Source organism: Prionailurus viverrinus, chromosome B4 (assembly GCF_022837055.1).
Source record: "Prionailurus viverrinus isolate Anna chromosome B4, UM_Priviv_1.0, whole genome shotgun sequence".
In the NCBI taxonomy this organism is placed as follows: domain Eukaryota; kingdom Metazoa; phylum Chordata; class Mammalia; order Carnivora; family Felidae; genus Prionailurus; species Prionailurus viverrinus.
In genome coordinates this window covers 132,800,026-132,819,765 of record NC_062567.1, presented here as the reverse complement: position 1 = coordinate 132,819,765, position 19,740 = coordinate 132,800,026, and the positions used below count along the sequence as shown (strand labels likewise).

Below are 19,740 nucleotides of genomic sequence, written 5' to 3'. Positions count from 1 at the left end.
GGGCTCAAAAGAGCAGCGGCGGCCGCAGGAAAGAAAAGGCAAAGAATGAAACCCGCAACCCCCACCCACTGCCTGAGCCCCTTCTTCATCTCTGCCAATCAGGCCTCAGCACCGCCGACCGGCCGACCAATCAGAGCTGGAACAGGAGCGCTTGGAGCAGGGCCCGGGCTTCCCGCGGGAGGGCGGCTGGAGCCCGCACGCCCCGCCCCGCCCCGCCCCGGCCCCTCCCCGCCCCGCCCAGGCCCCGCCCAGGCCCCGCCCCGCCGCGGCCAGCCGCGCCTGCCTGGAGCCCCCTGGCCAGCGGCCGGCCGCTGGGGCCGAGTATTGTCCCAAAGGCCGAAAAGAGACGAAAGCGGGGAGATTGGGGGACGGCCACGTGACCGGGGGAGGATTTACAATATTTTCTTTCGCTGTCGACAATATTGCAAAATGTATGGAAGGGACCGCACGGCCAGGACAGGAGCGTGAGCGCGCGGGCAAGGTAAGAAGCCTCCGGCCGGCTTCGCGGGACTTGGGGACACCGGGAGGAATCGCGGCACCGCCGCGCTCACTGAGCGGCTGTCGCGGGGTCTGCGCCCGAGGGCGCGCTCTGAGCCTCGTGAGCCTTGAGCGGTGTAGACGCGGCCCGGGCGCTGAGGCATCTCCGAGGCGGCGTGGACGCGGCCCCTGAGCCGAGGAGTCCTCGGTGACCCGGGGGCTGCCGTGGCGGTGTAGACCGGCGCAGGCGGTGCGGCTGGGGCGCCTCCGAAATCCCGACGTAGTCCAGGCTGAGGTGGGCAGTCAGCGCAAGTCGCGGCGGTGAGACCGTGGAGACGCGGAATGTGCCCCGGGCAGCCTCCAGCCCCCCGAGGGCAGGAGGCGCCGCCGGGCCGCGTGCAGGTGTAGACGCGCGCGGGGGGCCGCCGCGCAAAGTTTGCTGGAGTGCGCTGGGCGGGCGCCAGAGGCTGGGCGCTGGGGCTGGGGCGCGCTGCCGGCGGATCCCCGCCGCTCCCCGCCGCCGGCGCCGCGGGGGACCCCCCACTCCCCAGCCTCGGCCGCCGCGGCGGGGTGGGAGGGGGCGGTGGGGGGCGGGGACTAACTGAACTGAGCGCTGGAGGGAAACGAGAGGAGATTGACTTGGAGCCTTTCAGACAGGTTCTCGAAGCGCCCGCGCTGTGCCCGCCGGAGCCTGGGGTCTCTCCATTTCACCCGGGAGGAATCTGAGGGGCAGAGGCCAGCTTACCGACACGACACACGCTGAGGGGACTCAAACCCGGTCTGGTCCAAGCCCGGAGCCCAGCTCCTTCCCTCCTTCCACTTCCGCCTCAGCGAGGAGAAAGGGGTGATAGTGGAGGGGGGCAGTTGGGACTTGGGGGTGGGGTGTCGGAGGACTGGGACTGCCGCATCTGCCTCCCACTGCCTCTCTGTGGCTCTGGGTGGCCCCTCAGCGCCAGTGGAGGGAAGAACGGAGGAGGGAAGGCAAGGATGAAAAGGAAGGGTACCGGGCAGGTGATGCCTGTCCCCCACCTACCTGGTCCCCAGGGGTGCTGTGCCCGGGGCGGATCAAGTGGGGCAGAGCACCTATGTGACACTCCCCTGTAGGGGAAGGAGGACACCCCAACCCAGTTTCTGCCACAAAGGCAAGGCAGAAGGGAGCCCAGAGGAGGGAAGAGATACCTGTACACCCAGGGTGGCTCTTGGGGTGGCTCAGTCCCCTCTCCCACCACTCCCTGGGACTTTTGCACCCCCCCCCCCCTTCTTACTCTTCCACCCTCCCAGTCTCTGTGATCCCTCCACTGCGGGTCCTTTGCACGTGTTGTTTGTCTGTCTATTGATTGATCAACAAGTAATCATCAAACATCCCAGGCATAGGCAACTCAGTGGTGAGCAAGGCAGACCCAGTCTGGGACTTCCAGACCAGTGCAGGGACACAGATGATGAACGATAGGCCAGAAGGGAATGAGGCATAGGAATGGGAGACAACCTTGGGTGGGCATGAAGGAACGGTTCACTGGAGAGGTGACAGTGAATCAGAGGGATTAATGCCTCCTCAAACTTTGAGTCCCAGTCACCTCCTCCTGGAAGCCTTCCTTCCCTGACCTCACTGACCTGACCCTTCCCCTGTTGACAGGCTGTCATAACCCGGGGACCACTCCCTCCACGGACATTTTTATGTCACTATTGGGTTAATGTTTGTTTCCCTCCATCAAATGTAAGTGTCACGAAGGCCGGACCTGAACCTCTTTGGGGGCAGACGGTAGACAGAATGAATAAAGGATGGGTAGAATTTCCCCAGAAAAGAAAAAAAAAGAAAAAATCTCAGCCAGGTCAGGTATCCAGATGGCAGAAACTTTTCTTTCCCCTTCCCTGGACCGAGTCCTGGGCTCCACACCCCATTTGCAGTTCACAGAAACAAAGTAAAAGAAACCAGCAGGCCTGGTAAGGAAGAGAGCAGGGAGAGGCCTGGTACAGTTGGCCCACGGAAGCTCCGAGGCTGTTCCACTGGAAGGGAAGGAACCTGCAGAAGGGGAGGCCTGAGGACAGGCGCCTGTCCTGTTCAGACCAGGCAGGACCAACCTAGTCATTCTTCTGTCCCAGCTCTCAGAGGCTTGGTTTCCTTTAAATGCTACTCTGGAGAAGGTGGTGGCCAGCAGGGTCCCCAGGATGGCCACGGGACAGGGCCACAGCAACTGCCCGCCCTCCCCTGCCCCTCCCCCAATCTGGAGTGGACAGGACCCGGGGCAGCACCTGTCTGACCCAGAGTCCGGCCTCTGGGCCACAATTAGCTGTCCAGGTTACCTGCAGTTCCTTTAAACGCCTGCCTGGAAAATAGGACTCGGGCTTAGAGGGACCGACTTTTTATTTTTCGTAGTTTCTACACGCAGTGAATTTCTCCCTCCCCTGGCTCTCTCAGACCTGTGCGCCTGGCACCTTTCCTGTGGCAGATTATGCTCTCACAGATGCCCAACAAAGCTTTTAGCTTCCCCCCCTCTCCACTTCAGGGGATTGAACTGCCTCCATGCACAGCTAGGGAGAGTGTCTACATGCTTTATTTAGGCTCTGGCAGGGACAGAATAAAAGCGGCCTCCCCAGCCAGCCAGCCAGCCAGCCCTCCTGACTGGAATTGCTTTAAAAAATTAATTTGCAATGATTTACGTCCTTGTGTTCTGCGGGGATCACCAGCATTTTAAATATGTATTTAAATCAGATTCACTGCTCCCGGTTAAACCTTAACTGCCCCCCCCCCCCCCGCCTCCCCGCACCCCACCCAGCAGAAAGGCCACTGGATTTGGAGTTGGTGAAACGCAGAGGTTCAGGCCAAGTTCTGCTAATGACAAGCTGTGTGACCTTGGGCAAATTACTTAACCTCTCTGCGCCTCCATTGGCTCCTCTGGTAACCGAGGTTAATGATAATCCTTCCCTCACAGGGTGTTGTGAGGATTAAATTAGATAACGTTCAGGGAAGAGCTGTGCAATGCCAGGCCTGTTTTCTGTTCCCCAGTACAGGCTGTCCCGCTAATTAGCCCGGTGACCTTGGATGGGCCACTCAGCCACTCCTGGCCCTCAATTTCCCCATCGGAAAAGCACAGGGGTTGTTCTAGAAGATGAGGCCACAGAGCCTCCCCACCTCCATCCCTGAGCCCCCTGCTCACCTCCTCCGGCCCTCTGCTGGACACCCTCCCCTTGGCCACCCCCCTTTCACATTATCCAAGCACGCAGTTCTAATTGGAGATTGCTCCCCTCCCCAGCTGCCTCTCCTCCTGGCTCCCCGCGAAGCCCCGCAGGGTTTGGGCCCCGGGGGGCCTGCAGTTCTTGGCTCATTTTCAGGAGCAATTAGCCGTGATGTCACAGGCCTCCGTGGTGGCCTCCGTGGGCGTGTGTGCCTGGAAGCCTGGACGGGCGCTCTGCGGCCTTCGGGACTCCCCTGGGCCAGGGGGTCCCCACTACCAGTTGTAGGGAGGCAGCTTCCCAGGCAAAGCCGGTTCCATGTCTGTACTTTACGACTCCTTGAAGCCCCGCGTCTCAGCGTAAATTAGTTCTACCCTGTGCTTTTGTTGGCACTGTCTGTTCCTTGGAAGCGAGGGGCTTTGTCAGGAAGAACAAAGCTGTTTGGTGGTTTTCTGATTTGGGGGAAGCGTGCTCCTGGGGGAGGGCACATCGCTTCTCAGTGTCAGTCTCGAGTCCTTGATTCTCAGACTCACTGGTTTTTGTTTGGGGTTTTTAAGTCCTATGGCTTAAGAGTCACATATGTTTGTGTGAGTGTTGGCGAGGGGATTTCTTTCCTCCTTTTTGGCGGAGAGAGTGTGTTCTGTGGAAGCTAATTCCAGGGACTGAACTTTTCAAATCACTGCTTCAACAGCTTTTAAAAATCTGGACCTAGTTACTCCTGTCATCCATGTGTAAAGATTTAGAAGAAAATTCCAAACCCGAGGGTGGGCAGCCTTGAGGATGTACAGCTCCTAGCAGCACGCACGAGCTGTAGACCTGAGGTCAAAGCTGAAATGTGGAGTGCCTCTGGGGACAGGAGCAGGGGGGGGGGGGGGGGGGAGGTTGGGGGGGGAGCGTGGTCTGCTCAGTGCCAGACATCTGGATATCCAGAAAACATCTGGGTGGCTGGATTTTTCAGGTTTCTGCCTGACATTTAATATCACAAACACGGAGCCTGCCTCCCGTCCCTCACCTCCCAAACACACCCAGCCCCTTCCCCGCACCCCCCCCCCCCCCCGCCCTTCCCTGACGGGTAAGAAACATCCATTCTTTCCAATTCCCCAGCGTTTCCCCCCTACCGGAAATCTGATGGGCTTATGACATCATGGCTGGCTGCTGAGCGATGAAGTGGATGCCACAAAGAAATCCGACATATCAGATGGATTCTGAAATCAGTTTCCCTCTGGCTGCGGTAACAGGCGTGAAGTCAGGAGAATGTGAGCTTTGTTTAAGAAACAAAAAATAAAACTAAGCCCTGTCCCGTATTCGATACAATTTTTTTTTTTTTTAAGCAAACAGACCTTTTGGACATCATCCTATTTTAATAAAGACGCTGGCGTGTATGAAATGAAAGCGGCTAATAAATCAGACCTGAAGCTGCCTGTGAACATTCCCTTTTGGCTGAGTTTTTGTGTGTCCTTCTTCACTAATAAAAGAGGAACTGGGAATGGTTTATCTCCCTTCGTTATTCAGATGGGGTCGTTTGGGGGGTGTTTGTTTGTTTGTTTGTTTTGAGGCCAATAAAATTCATCAGGTAAATTGCTGCTTTATGTTTTTTTCAGGATTCCATTTTTATAGAGTGACCGTGGACCTGACCTGGTCTGCAAACATTGTATTTCCCTCTGCTGGTTTTTCTGGCTGGGAAAGTGTGAAGGGGATGCAGTTCAGCCTGCTTTTCAGTCTCCCCTTCGCAGGGCAGGGCAGGGCAAGGCAGGGCAGGCAGGGCAGGGCAGGGCCAGGACCAGTGCGACAGGGTGGTTTGGGGGATGAAAACCTCTCTGAAAGGACAGACAGTAAAGGGGCCTGTGACACCGGTCCAGGCAACCCGGGAGTAAGGGGAATCTACTGTCTTTCTCTGTCCCTCCAAAAAGGATCTCAGACCTCAGAAAGAGCTCCAGACTGAGGGAACTCACCCCCGATGCAGGCCCAGATTAAAGGAAGCTCAGGGTTCCATGTGCCGTGCCCACCAAGCCCTCCAGCGTGGGGATTTGGAGTCTAACAGATCTGGAGTGGAGTCCCAGCTCCAACGTGGACAAGCTGTGGGGCCCTAGACAAATCACATCACCTTGTTGTCTCTGCTCCTTTGAACTGACCCAAGGACCCCACCCCACCCGATGGGAGAATCAGACACCCCTCTGATGCCCGGCCACTTTGCAGGGTTCTGGGGTCAGTCTCGGAGGCAAGGGAAGCCAGTGTAGATTCTGGACTTTATACCCTGGCTCTGGCAGCTTCTGTCTGCATCATAGTAATAGGACCAGCCTCACACCCGGGGCCGCTGTGAGGACTGCGTTGTAAGCGATTGCCCAGCATAAGCTGTTATTGTGAGATGTGCCCCTGAGCCCAGCAGGCGGGTTGGCAGGCGGGACTGTCGGGCACGGGACGGGAGGGGATGTGTCCAGCCGAGCACAGGTGGAGGATAAGCGAGGACTGAATGGAATATTCCTCATTGCTCTGCACAGAACTTTCCACGGGTACCCATTGCCTGAAGGGAATAAAGCTCTCCTCTTGATCCGATCCACGGGTACCTGACGCTTGGCCCTTGTGCATTCTTCTCTCCCCTTGTTTGGCGGTCCTCCAGGGCTGGAGGATGCTGCCTTCTTTGGACGCAATACTAATGGGTTTAGGTCACATTTTTGAGCACCTGCCATCATTTTATTTGGGGCACTTTACCTAGATTAACTCATTTGATCTTCATAGCAATCTATGCAGGGGGGACAGTTATCATTCCTATTTAAAATTTTTTTTTCAACGTTTTTATTTATTTTTGGGACAGAGAGAGACAGAGCATGAACGGGGGAGGGGCAGAGAGAGAGGGAGACACAGAATCGGAAACAGGCTCCAGGCTCTGAGCCATCAGCCCAGAGCCCGACGCGGGGCTCGAACTCCCGGACCGCGAGATCGTGACCTGGCTGAAGTCGGACGCTTAACCGACTGCGCCACCCAGGCGCCCCAATCATTCCTATTTTAGAGGCCAAAACAAAGACGGCAAGGGTCTTGCCCGAGGGCGCAGAGCCCAGATCGCAGCCAGGGCTGGGTGCCTGCGCCCGTCCACTTCACCCCTGCTCCACTGGCTCTGTTGAGGCTTCCTCTACTTGTTCCCCCCTCCCTGCTAAGGCTGGAGCACCTGCCCTATCTCTGCCAAGAGTCTCCCACGACCCCACCGAGAGGCCTTCCTAGATTACCCTCCAGCGATGTCATCCAAGGAATGCGGGCAGGTGTGCGTGGGCCCCTCACCCGGTGTGGCTCTGTGGCCCTTGTCTACCTCTCCTAGAGGCCAGGAGTGGGGCTGTGGCCAGTTTTGTGTCCCCCACAAGGCCCTGAAGGCCAGGTGAGCCACCATTTACTAAGGACCTACTATGTGCAAGACATGGGGACCCATACAACAGGTGCCCACACCCAGCTTGGACTCCTCTCCCAAACTACAGACCCACGCAGCCAGTGCCTTCTGCGCTCCAAGTGCACGGCCACTGAGCTTTCTACATCAGGAGGTCAGCCCAAAACCCGCCCCAAATCTTGCCCATCTCAGGTAACGGCACCTCCATTTTCCGTGACTTGCTCAGGCCCCGAACCTTGCAAATGTTTGGGTTTTTTTTTTTTGTTTTTTTTTTAATTTTTTTTTAACGTTTTATTTATTTTTGGGACAGAGAGAGACAGAGCATGAACGGGGGAGGGGCAGAGAGAGAGGGAGACACAGAATCTGAAACAGGCTCCAGGCTCTGAGCCATCAGCCCAGAGCCCGACGCGGGGCTCGAACTCACGGACCGCGAGATCGTGACCTGGCTGAAGTCGGACACTTAACCGACTGCGCCACCCAGGCGCCCCTGTTTGTTTTTTTTTTAAGTTTCGTTTTTTTTATTTATTTTGAGAGAGAGAGAGAGAGTGAGCAGGGGAGGGGTAGAGAGAGGATCCGAAGCAGGTTCCGCACTGTCAGCACAGAGCCGGATGCAGGGCTTGAACTCATGAACTGAGTGAGATCATGACCTGAGCCGAAATCAAGAGTCGGACGCTTAACCGACTGAGCCACCCAAGGCGCCCCACCTTGTGAGCATTTTTAACTCCTCCCCTCCCTTTCTCTCATTCTCTCTCCCTGCTCATCCCTCATTCAATCCATCAGCAAATACCACTGGCTGTGTTTTCAAAATATACAACTTGGGGCGCCTGGGTGGCCCCGTCAGTTAAGCATCTGACTTCGTTCGGCTCAGGTCATGATCTCACGGTGCTGGAGTTCATGCCCCGTGTCGGGCTCTGTGCAAACAGCTTGGAGCCTGGAGCCTGCTTCGGATTCTGTGTCTCCCTCTCTGTCTCTCCCCCTCCCCCCATTCATGCTCCGTCTCTCTCTGTCTAAAAAATAAACATTAAAAAAAAAAAATCAACAACTTGACCATACCCACTGCCACTGTGCATGAGTGTAGCGGCCTCCTCATGGGTCTCCTGCTTCCCCCTCGGGCCCCTGGAATCCATTCTCTGTGTGGTAGCCAGAGTGATCCTGTTAGAACTTAGGTCAAATTCTGTACTCCTTAGCCCAGAGCCCAATGGCTCCCGGCTCGGTCAGGGTCAAAGCAGAGTCCTGCCTATGTCCCCTGCTGGATCCCTCTCTGACCTCGATTCCTGCCACCCCCATCCTACTCATTCACCTCCTTGCATTTCCTCCACCATCCCATGCATATTTCCACCTCAGGACCTTTGCACTTGCTGGTCCCTCTCCCTGGTATACGCTTTCTTCTGATGTTTATATCACTTTCTATTTTGCTTCAGAGGTCTGATCAAATGTCACCTGCTCAGAGAGACTTTCCCTTGCCACCTTCCCCTGTCCTTTTCCTACTCTGCTATCCTTTCCCTGCTCTGTCGCTCCTCCTAGCATTTATCCCCTCTTGTATGTGTGTGTAACACAGGGCCCTGCCTGTCTTCTCATTGCTGTATCCCTGGTTCTCAATAAGCATTTGTTGAATGAAAGGATCGACGTATGGGCGCCGCGCGGGAACAGCAAGCATTGAACACCTGTGCCCAGGTTCTGCGCTGGGTGCTGAGGCGAAACATGGGAACAAGGCCCCTCGGCTCCCACCCCGTCCCACCCCCAGAACCCTCATCTAGAGAGATCGACACTGAGCAAGGAATCGCAAAGCAGGTGGAGGGGGGTGGTGTCGGGGAATGAACTCAGTGGAGACATGGGCCCAGCTGGCCGGAGGGCATACACGAGGTGACCCGGAGGGGAAGAGGAATCAGAGGGATGGGGGTGGGGTGGACCGGTGGGGCGGTACGCCCTGGGGGCCGAGGACAGGGCTGTGGGTAGGGAAGAGTAGTCGGTGGGGCCTTCAAGGTCAATAAGAACCTGGTGGGTGGAGAGAAGGGCAGGTCTTCCCGCCTGGGGTTTCCCGAGGCGGGAACGTACAGGGCATGTATGTGCACAGCTTGGCTGGCGGGGGACAGATTGGGAAAGGTCTTAAGTGCTGCCTGGAGAGAGGTGAAGAGGAGCGGCCCAGCCCGCGCTGGGATCCTGGCTCTCCCTCTGCGCCCGTGTGATCCTGGACTCGTGGCTTCTCCTCTCGGGCTCAGTTTCCAGTCGGTGGACTCCTGACCACGTACCTTTCCTACTTCACAGAGAGGGAGAGACTTAAGCCTGGAGGGACCCCGGGTAGAGAGGAGTCTGCCTAGAAGAGCAGGCAGGGGGAACAGAATATGCGAACAGAACATGCGAAGACATGGGGCCCTTCTCCGGGCTGCACTTCTCCCTCAGTGAGCGGAGAGTCAGGGAAGGCAACGAGGGGGGCGGCCCGGCTGTCCCCAACGGGGGCCTGGGGCACACCTGTCTCTGTGCTCAAGGAGCCGGCCAGCCTTGACCTCAGACTCTGCTGAGCACTATGGCCCTTCCTTGGAGCTGAAGAAGCCAGGGCTCAGAGAAGCGAGGTGACCGGAAGGGACATTACCAAATAGCTGGTAATGGCAGATGAGGGACTTGATCCCACACCCTGCTGTCCTTCAAAACCAAGCACCTTTGGGTGGGGCAGGTGAACTCTTGCGAGGTCTGGGGGGAGCCAGAATCGTACAGGTGAGGAGCCCCTGCCTGGCTCAGTCGGTAGAACATGCGACTCTCGATCTTGGGGCTGTGAGTTCAAGTCCCATGTTGGGCGTAGAGCTTCCTTAAAAAAAAAAAAAATTGTATGGGTGAAACCCTGCTCCTGGCAGGCCCTGAGATTGAGTCCCGGCTCGCCCACCATGAGGCTGCCCTGATCATGGCCACTCCCTCCTTTGGGGAAGGTGAGTCAGGCTCTGGAAACCACCCCCCTGAGCCTCTTTCCTAGGCTGGAGCTTCTCTGAAGATTCTGCGTGCTCCTGGAAAATTCCCAGGTTGTTGCCTCCCCGAAGCCACACAACTACCCCTCACGCGGGTGCTGCTGTTATCCCCGTTGTCCAGCTTGGGAAACTGAGGCTCAGAGAGAAGCACCTGTCCAAGGGAGGCATGCTGGTTAATTGGGGGACGTCCTGCTCTGCTCAGTTTCTGAAGGCCGCCTCAGGGAGAGAGGGCCTGGGTCCAGGTGCCGCTGACAGCTGGTGCTGGGGCCTCAGGTGGGAGCTTCTGGGGGCCAGTTTCAGCCCACACCGAGAAGAATGTTCTCTCAGATATGCCCGCGATGAGGCCTTTGTGGGAGTGAGCTCCCCATCACCACTGAAATTCCAACAACCTCTGCACTGGGTAGGAAGGGAGATTAAAGTTAGAGGGGCTGTTGGACCGAGGAGTTCAAATTTCTCTGACCTCTCCAAGGTTCAGTTTCCCTACCTGTGAAATGGGAGTATTAATACCTAGCTGTAAAGCACCCAGCCCTTTTCTGGCCCACAGAAGATGCCCAGTAAGTGCCACTCTCCCCTCCTGAGACTCCCAGACTTCTTCTGTAATGGCCAGGCTCTGAGGGCAGGGTGAGAAAGGGGCCCTGTCACCAGCCCCGCTTCTGTGGAGCAGCCCCACAGACCCCTGCTGCTTCCCCATATGGGGACCTGGGGGGTCCATGCAGAGAGTGAACTTCCCTGGACATCTGCCCCCCAGTCTCATCTGTCAGATGGGCCAGGCCATGATGGAGTAACAACACGGTGTGGGGATGGCCCCCACAGTGACTTTGGGGACAGAGTAGACCTCTTGCGACCACAGACTTCCTGGCCCCCGTGAGAGACAGGGCTCCCATTTTGTCTTTGTGATAATTTCACTGCTCAGTCATAGACCCACCCAGGCTACACTGAGAGCCTCTCTACCCTCCAGGGCTTCTTGGTTCCTGGCTAGGAAATGGCTTAATGCCAGGACCCAGAGGGCTGGGGGAATCTCACCCAGAGATGGTGCTCCCGGCAGCTGGTATTTACTTGCTGAGCATCTACTCTGGGCTGGGGAGTTTCCTTATGTCTGCTTGAATAATTCTTGAGGGGGGTGGCTACAAGATAATTATTGAGGCGGGGGGGGGGGGGCTACAATCTCATGTGGTAGGTGAGAAGGCCCCACATTTCAGGGAGACGAAAAAACTGGGCTGAGCAGTATGAGAGTCAGAGTTCTATCCCAGGGTATGAACAACCTCTGTCTATACCCTGCCATCCCCTGGGCGGGGCGGTGGAAGGAACATTGACTTCAGAGCCCTGGGGTGTGATGGGGAGACTCTGAGCTGTATACCAGGGCAAAATCCTGACTCTGCCCTCATATCTTTGCACATTCTGTTCCCTCTGTTCAACTTGCTTTTCCAGACAGACTCCCCTCTACCCTGAGTCTCTTCAGTCTTAAGTCTCTCCCTCTCTATGAGGCAGAGCAGGGCAGCAGGAAAGGCACACTGTTGGGAATGCACAAGCCTGTTTTCAAATCCTGCCCTGTCACCAGTGGAGCTGGAGAGAAGTAGAAGGGAGGTGGCATGCAGACAGGGGACCGTGTTGACGAAGGCAAGAGGGTGTGAGTGTGGTCGCATCAGCTAGGAGGGTGGAGCCAGGATCTGGGGGGGCAGAGAGGGTGGGGCTGCCCTTTCCTGACTCCAGGCTTTTGCTCGGGCTTCCCTCTCCGCCTGGCAGTTCCCCCTTCTCCTGTTCAAGCCTTTGTACCTTTATTATGTTTTAATTTTTCTTAATGTTTATTTTTGAGAGGGAGGGGGAGACAGAGCACAAGCAGGGGAGGGGCAGAGAAGGAGACACAGAATCGAAAACGGGCTCTAGGCTTTGAGCTCTGGGCACAGAGCTCGACGCGGGTTTTTAAAAAAAAAATTTTTTTTAACGTTTATTTATTTTTGAGACAGAGAGAGACAGAGCATGAACGGGGGGAGGGTCAGAGAGAGAGGGAGACACAGAATCGGAAACAGGCTCCAGGCTCTGAGCCATCAGCCCAGAGCCTGACGCGGGGCTCGAACTCACGGACCGCGAGATCACGACCTGAGCCGAAGTCGGACGCTTAACCGACTGGGCCACCCAGGCACCCCTCGACGCGGGTTTTGAACCCACAAACCATGAGATCCTGACCTGAGCCGAAGCCAGATGCTCCATTGACTGAGCCCCCCGGGCGCCCCTACCCTTCCTACCTTTAAATCCCTGCTCATTGGTCAGTCTCTTCATGAGCTACTCCTGTCAGCACCCTCCTTCCCCAGTGCTCCCACAGCGTCAGGTGCTGTCTCGATTTGAACAGTGACTGGGCTCATGCAGCTTTCTGTCCTGCCTGAGTGTGGGGGTAAGAACCTTGACTCAAATCTTGGCTCTGCCCTTCATCTGTTGGGTGACCACGGACAAATTACTTCACCTCTCTGTTTTCTCATCTGCAGGGTGACAGTAACAGCCCCCAACTCACAGGATTCTCTAGGGGATTAAATGAGGTTGTGCTTCTAAAGCAGGAAACCACACTGCCTCCAAAAGTCAGCCAGCTGGGACCCACATGTTCGCCCACATCATTATTATTGTAAGTCAGTCCCCTGAGGGCAGGGCCTTGTGTCCTGTGCCCCGCTCACAGCGAGGCAGAAAAGGGGCTCTAGGATAGCTTCTGGAACAAATAGGAAGCCTGTTCTCCATCTCAGATGTGAGCTCTAATAAAACTACCCGTAACCTAAATAGTTATCACGTTCTGAATACCTACATCGTCTCGTCTAATCTTGACCACCCTGCGATGTGGGACTCATTGGACCCATTTTGCAGATAATGTAGTTGAGGTTTAGAGAACCAGTGAGGGGTAGTTGAGTCGGGTTTTGCCTCTGGGTCTGGCTGACTCTGCTGTGCTGTGTGTTGGTTAAGATGCTGCTGTCCCGTGACGCCCCTGGCTGAATGCTCCGGAGACCTGCTTCTCTCTCTCCTGGGCGCCCTTCTCCATCTCCAGGCCACCCTCTTGGAGTCAGTGGGGTGAGGCAACATGGATTTGGGGCCTCGAGGCAATTGGCCTGTTCATGCGCCCTGTGCCCTGTAATGTATGCACACACAGGTGCACACACACGTGCAAATGCACACATATACACACGTGCACACGTATACATGCCGCCTCCACAGCCACCAAGTTCCCCTAGTCTCCAGAGTCACATGTCTGCAACTGCAAACCTGTGAGAGGTCCCTGTGAGACGCTGCAGGTCAAGCTGTCACTACTCATCTTCTGGTTGGCCTCTGTCCCCAGCCGTCGGCACTGGGGCTCGAGCTGGCTCCATGCTCCTGAGGTCTGACGGGGCTTGGAGACTCCCCGCCCCCAGCTCAGCGTCCCCTGTGCGGTAGGAGCGGTAAGGGAGGAGCCAGCACCCTCCACCCAGTCTCATTAGGCCCGATCACCCCTGGAACCTTGCTGGGGGCCTTGGGCAGCTCATGTGACCTCCTTGAACCAGTGTCCTTCGTGACCCTACAGCTGCACTCTGTCCACTGGGTCTACCTAGCCAGGCTGGGTTGGAGGCTCAAGTGGGAAAAGGAATGGGGGAGCAGGAGAATGTGAAGGGGTGGAGGCAGGGGAGCCATTCATAGGAGAACTGGCTGCCGGGGCCCCCCTGGGCCCGCTGGGGAAGGTGCCACAAAAATGGTTCTCAACCACGTGGAGGACGGGTCTGCCCTAGACTGTCTTCCCTTGAACTCAAATCTGGGAGCCACCCGGGGCTACGGCCACCCCATCAGCCCTTGAGAGAGTGTGGGCAGCCCTCTTAGGGGTGGAGGGACACAGTCCCCAAGGGGCTTGGGGACTCTTTACGTGGCCCCTGCTGGGCTAAATCAGCCAGTGGCCAAGAGGAAAGACAGCGACGGAGCAGCGAGAACCTGCATGGGCGCTGGGCCTAGGGCAGCAGTGAGAGCAGGCCTGGACCCCAGAGAGGCTCCTCCGTTCATTCAGGCTGTAAATGTTTATTGAGCACCTCATTTGTGCCTTGCAGACTTTGTGCTCAGTGCTGGGGACACAGCAATGGACAAGATCCTCATGGAGATCGCGTTCCAATGGAGGAACACAGACAAAAAAACATAATCGGGAAGTAAAATATATCGTGGTCCAGAGTGATAAGCTCTGAGAAGGAAAATAGAACAGGAAAAGGGAGCGAGGGGTGGATTTTTGTGTTCATTTATAAATAAGGTGTCCGAGGAAGGTCTGATTGAGAAAATGACACTGGAGCCAAGATGGGAAGGAGGTGAGGAGGTGAGTCAGAGGGCTCTCTGGGGGAAGAGCATTCCAGGCAGAGGGAACAGCCGGAGCAAAGGTCTGGAGTGGGAGCGTGCCTGGCACAGTTAAGGAATAGCGAGGAGGCTGAGGCCAGTGTGTTTGGGGGGGGGGGGGGTGAGGGAGGGGGAGGCGGTGGCAGAGGAGCTCAGTGAGGAAATGGGGGCCAGATGGTGAGGCCTCCCAGACTCACCATTTACAAGGATCCCTCTGGCTGCTGAGTTGAGAGTAGGCTGGGGGAGGGGCAAGGGCAGACCAGGGAGCCAGATCGGAGGCCGTTGAAAATAATCTAACAGGATCCGCTGATGGATTGGTTGGGGGCTGGCGGAGAGAGAGGAGGAGGAGGAAGGGAAGAGAGAGGGGTCGGGAAGGGAGGGGAGGAGGGGGAGGAGAGAAGGCATGAGCAGAGATGTCAAGGATGGCTCCGGTGAGTTCTGGGCAAGTTGCTGGAGCGGCCAGCCAGGCCTAGAGGCTCAGTGGAGGCCCTCGGGGAGACTGGAGACTAGGGAGTGGGCTGGGGTCCGGCGGGTCTTTCTGTGTCCACAGGTGCTACGTGGATGGCAGCCCAGCCCTAGGAAGAGCCGTCCTCTCTGTACTCTGGTCTAGGGGCTGGGCTTAAAGTGGTCCGTGGGCCTAGATGAATCCTCCGCTCCCATCCATCCATCCGTTCACCCCCACAGCTACCTGGCCTCCTCCCCACCCCTCCCTGTCTCCTTCCTGTCTTTCTACCGTCCCTCCTCACACCCATCCAGCCCCTCCTTAGCACCCCAAACTATCCAGGCACTGCCCCAGGCACTGCGGCCGCATCCAACAACTCGGCAGATGGGGCCCCTGCTCTCTCGGACTTGCCACGCAGCGTGTCCGGCCCTGAAGCAACTTCACAGGACAGAATAAGACCAATAGAGACTCTTAATTCTTACCCATTTAACATCACGCAACAAGTTTGTGACTACATGCGATTTCATCGTTAACCATTTCCTAAGTCATTTTTTTTTTTTAATTTTTTTTTTAACGTTTATTTATTTTGAGACAGAGAGAGACAGAGCATGAACGGGGGAGGGTCAGAGAGAGGGAGACACAGAATCCGAAGCAGGCTCCAGGCTCTGAGCTGTCAGCCCAGAGCCCGACCGCGGGGTTCGAACTCACAGACGGTGAGATCGTGACCTGAGCTGAAGTCGGCCGCTTAACCGACTGAGCCACCCAGGCGCCCCACCTAAGTCATTTCAAATAAAGTCACAAGCGCTGAAAACCCGGATCAGGTCATGCCTCCTGATTTGTGTTCCAGAAAAGACTGGCAGAGCTGAGAGCCCCATGTTGCCAAGACTCAGGGAGGAAGGGCGCCCCCGGAGGCAGGGAGGGGGTAGAAGCAGGGCGCCCCCTACAGGCAAGGGTCGGGGAGAGTGTGTGGAGCAGGACCGTTGAGTGCGCGTGGGATGCGGGGAGCCTGAAAAGCCAGGTGGGGCCCACTGGAGCATCTGGCCTTTGTTCTGAGGGCAGCAGGGGAACCACTGACAGTTTCTGAGCTGGGGAATGATCCACCTTGCCGTGCCCCCAAGAGAAAAGGCAAGTTGCTTGAGATGGGGAGACCAGTGAGGAGGCTGTGGTCCTGGCCAGTGCAGAGTCTAGAGACCTAACCCTGAGCGTCAAGGGGGTTGAATCGGGGAAGTCTCACAGGAGTGACTGGTTGGGTCTGGACGCGGGGGTGATGCTACCCACGGGGTTACCCTGAGGAAAGCCCACCCAGCACAGGGCCTCCTCAGCCTACCTGTGCCCCTCTGCAGCCCCACCCCTCCCTGTATGTCCAGCCTCAGACTGAAGATTCTTGCTTCACTCGGGTGGCTAAGGTCTATCACGTGCCCGCTCTGTGCTGGCACTGTGCTCGCATCGAAGGTTGGAAACTGCGCCGGAGAGAAGAGACTCAGTCACGGGGGCTGGGATCAGGTAAGGCCTCTGTGAGGACCAGGCATCCTAGCTGAGATCCAAGCGATGAGCAGGAGGGGAGGGCAGAGTGTTTCAGTAAAGAAGGAATCTCCGGAGCAAAAAGGCCCGAGGCAGGCACGGGCTGGACTGAACCGGAGGAAGCAGAGTCCTGCGCCCATCAGGGACATCAGGGGGTCCACTGCCTGGCACCCCGCCATTGTCCCGGGAAGGCAGCTTGGAAGGGGCAAGGGCTGAGCCCGGATAGGCACCGAGGCCAACTTCTGGGCACCTGTGGGGTAGACTGCCCTGTGGGGACCTTGCCATGAAAAGAGAAAAAAAAAAACAGCTTTATTGAGATATAATTCATGTACCATAAAATCCACCCTTTTAAAGTGTACCATCCAGTGGTTTTCAGCATATTTATAGGGTTGTGCAACCATCACCACGAATTCCAGAACATTTTTATCACCCCCCAAAGCAACTCTGTACCCGTTACCGGCCTCTCTTGACCCTTCATCTACTTTCCGTCTCTCTGGATTTGCCAGTTCTAGACGTTTCACATTACGGGATCAGAAAACATGAGACCTTTGGCGTCTGGCCTCTTTCACTTGGCCTCGTGCGTTTTTAAGATTCATTCGGTCGTGTTAGAGCACAGATCAGTACTTCACTCCTTTCTCATGGCCACATAATATTCCACTGCTTGGGTAGACCCCATTTCCACATTTTGTTGCTCTATTCCTCAGTTGGGGAGCATTGTGGGTTGTTTCCACCCTGGGGCGATTGTGCAAAGGGTGCTATAAGATTCATGCCCAAATTTTTGTGTGGACGCGTCTTTTTACTTCTCTTGGGCACGTGCCTCCAGGCGAACTTGCTAGGTGGTAGGGTAACCGCGTTTAGCCTTTGACAGGTGGCCAGATGTTTTCCGCAGTGGCTTTCACCATCTTGACATTCCCACCAGAATCGGGGTTCCGATTCTCCACATCCTCACCAACACTTGTTATTGCCTGACTTTTCATTATAGCCAGGCCGGTGGGTGAGAAATGGTATCGCATGGTGGTTTTGACTGACGACTGAGTTGAGCACTTTTTCCCGTGCTTATTGGCCGTTTGTTTATCTTCTTTGGAGGAAGGTCTGTTCATAATCCCGGCCCCATTTAAAACCTGGGGTACTTGTGGAAAGCCAGGCCCTGGGGCTTCCCCAGAGTCCACACTCCTAGGCCCAGAGTCTGTGTCTCAGGCCTCACAGAGGGACTCCTTTATTCCCGGGAGGGTGGGCACCTCCCCCATGAGTCACCCTCCACCTCCGGTTCCCTGGCGTCCACCGCCTTGACCCGCTTCAGACACCACATGACGAACACTTCACAGGGACCGTGGAGCCTCCACCCATCAGGGCCCGGGCCCAGCAGCTGGTTTTCATATCAAGGAAAAGGGAAAATGCCGATCCTCTCAGAGGTGACCGCAGACAAGTCAGCACCTGTTCCGCACCCGCTGTGACACTGCCACAACCACAGCTGCGACCGGCCGGCCGCCTCCACAGCCCAGAGGTCGAGCCCACAGCTTGCCCGGACGCCTGCCCGATGGACAGGCGGCAGAGGGGGGAGCACAGCCCCCGGCGCGCTGTGCTGTGGGCGGGATGCCTGCCAGGCCAGCCGCAGCCCCCTCGGGCCAGGCCCTCCCTCACCCTGCTTATTTAAACTTTCCTGAACTTTCCACAGTTTGTAAGTTGAGCTCCTATAACTTTGAGAATCAAGGGAAATGGTAAAAAAAAAAAAAAAAACAACGAACCATGGCTGCTGGCTGATTTGGCTTAGACATTTGGGGGTCTCTTTCTCTGTGGCTGCCCAGGGCTGGGTACTAGGCTGAAAACACAGGGGCAGTGCTTGCTGGGCCTGTCATGTGGGGGTCTCGGTACCTCCTACAACCGTCTGGGCTGGGGCGTTTGCCCAAACAGTGACCCCCAGCCTCATGCCATTGCTTGTGACCATATGTGGGGATGTGGGGCGGGGATGAGGGTGGGGTCTCGGCCTCTGCGAATTCACTGTCCTTGGGGGGCACAAAAGGTACAGAGAGGGAAGGGGCCTGGCAGTTTAGGGAACCGAGGCCAGGCAGAGCTGTGGGCCTGAGGTATAGCCTCTGGGACCTGGAGAGGGACCTACAACTGGGGGGATTCTGAACTATCCTTCAAGGAGGGTTAGGATTTCTAAAAGGCAGTAATGGCATTCAGACAGAGGACAGCATGCACAGAGGCCTGGCACACACGGGAGATGGTTCAGGGCTGTTTTCTAGGGGGTAAAGAAAAGCAGGCGAGAGGGCAGCTGGGGCTGCGTGTCCCTGGGCCCCTGGTGCCTGGCCACCAGCCTACCTCCCTGATGGCTTTCTTAAGTACTAAGGAACCCTCTGGTCCACTCCCTCACCTTTGCCCGGTCTCCGCGTCCTGTAAACCTCTCCCCTCAAGCCTCACTGGCTGGCTCTCCCAGACAGCATTTCTCTCCTTCGCGGGATTGGGCCTCGGGACCTGCTCCCCACTCCCACAGCGGCCCAGCTGGGCCCGCCACCCGCCACCTGCTACCCGCCCACATGGATCCCCCTCTGCCCCTGCCGCCTTCAGCTTTGGCAGGCTCTGGGCCCTGAGGCCCCTCTGCTCACTGATTACACAGCAGCCGGTGGGCTCCGGAGCCAGAGTGAGAGATTTATTGTGGTTTTTAGGGGGCGTTTAGGAGCCGATGTGATAATGTCTGTGAACGCACTTTGTAAACTGTAACGGGGGAGTTCCACGCACACTTGAGGGGCTGTGGCAGGGGAGGGGGTGGGAGCCCAGCCCCCAGATCACATCCTGGGGCTCAGCTGGGAAGCCCCTCCAGTCCCGGGGGTGGAGAAGCCCTCCTGGGCTGCAGGGCAGGAGTCCCAGTCTGCATCTACTGGAGCAGGACCTTCCTGGGTCCGTCTGTATCACCAGGCAGCACTGGAATGAGCTGTGAGCCAGAAAATTGCCCGGGTCCCTCCCTCACCCCAAGAGGCCTGGTTACACTGCAGTGACAGTGACACGCTTCCAGGCAGCAGTGTGGGAGAACTCAGGCCTCCCAACCCCCGCTGTGGGGGGGGACTGAGCTAACAAGGGGACAGCAGCTGCACTGGGCTGTCTTCTGGGAAGGGGAGCTGCCCACAGGCAGAGGGGGTCCGCCATCCTACCCTTCCAGCTAAATGTTACCAGTGGAGAATTTCTCTCCGGGGCCAAATGTTTGTGGAGCACCTACTGTGCGCTCGGCACCGCTCTGGATGCCGGGGGTACAGCAGGGATCAAGACAAATAAAGATCCCGGTTCTCCCAGGACTTAGGTCCTCGTGGGGGAGGGAGAGTGAAGACAGACAATACACAGCCGAATCAAGATGATTTTAAATGCTGGTTGTCACCACAGAGACAGGAAAATAGGACTGGGAACTGCTGACGCTGGGGGAGGAGGCAGGGAAGTCCTCGCTGAGGAGTCTCTCTCCAGGTGGGCCCCTCTCCATGGCCTCTTGG

At 56.8% G+C, this 19,740-nt stretch overlaps 1 long non-coding RNA gene across 2 annotated transcripts; it reads left to right on the top strand.

The window, feature by feature from the left end:
• The first annotated feature begins 263 nt into the window (after positions 1–263).
• LOC125170360 (uncharacterized) lies at positions 264–5,135 on the top strand. 2 transcript variants are annotated; one of them, XR_007153997.1, is made up of 3 exons: positions 264–481; positions 1,131–1,255; positions 4,753–5,135. It is a non-coding gene; the product is annotated as an uncharacterized LOC125170360 (long non-coding RNA). The 2 variants fall into 2 exon arrangements; XR_007153996.1 differs by having other exon boundaries at positions 1,131–1,321.
• The last annotated feature ends 14,605 nt before the right edge of the window (positions 5,136–19,740 follow it).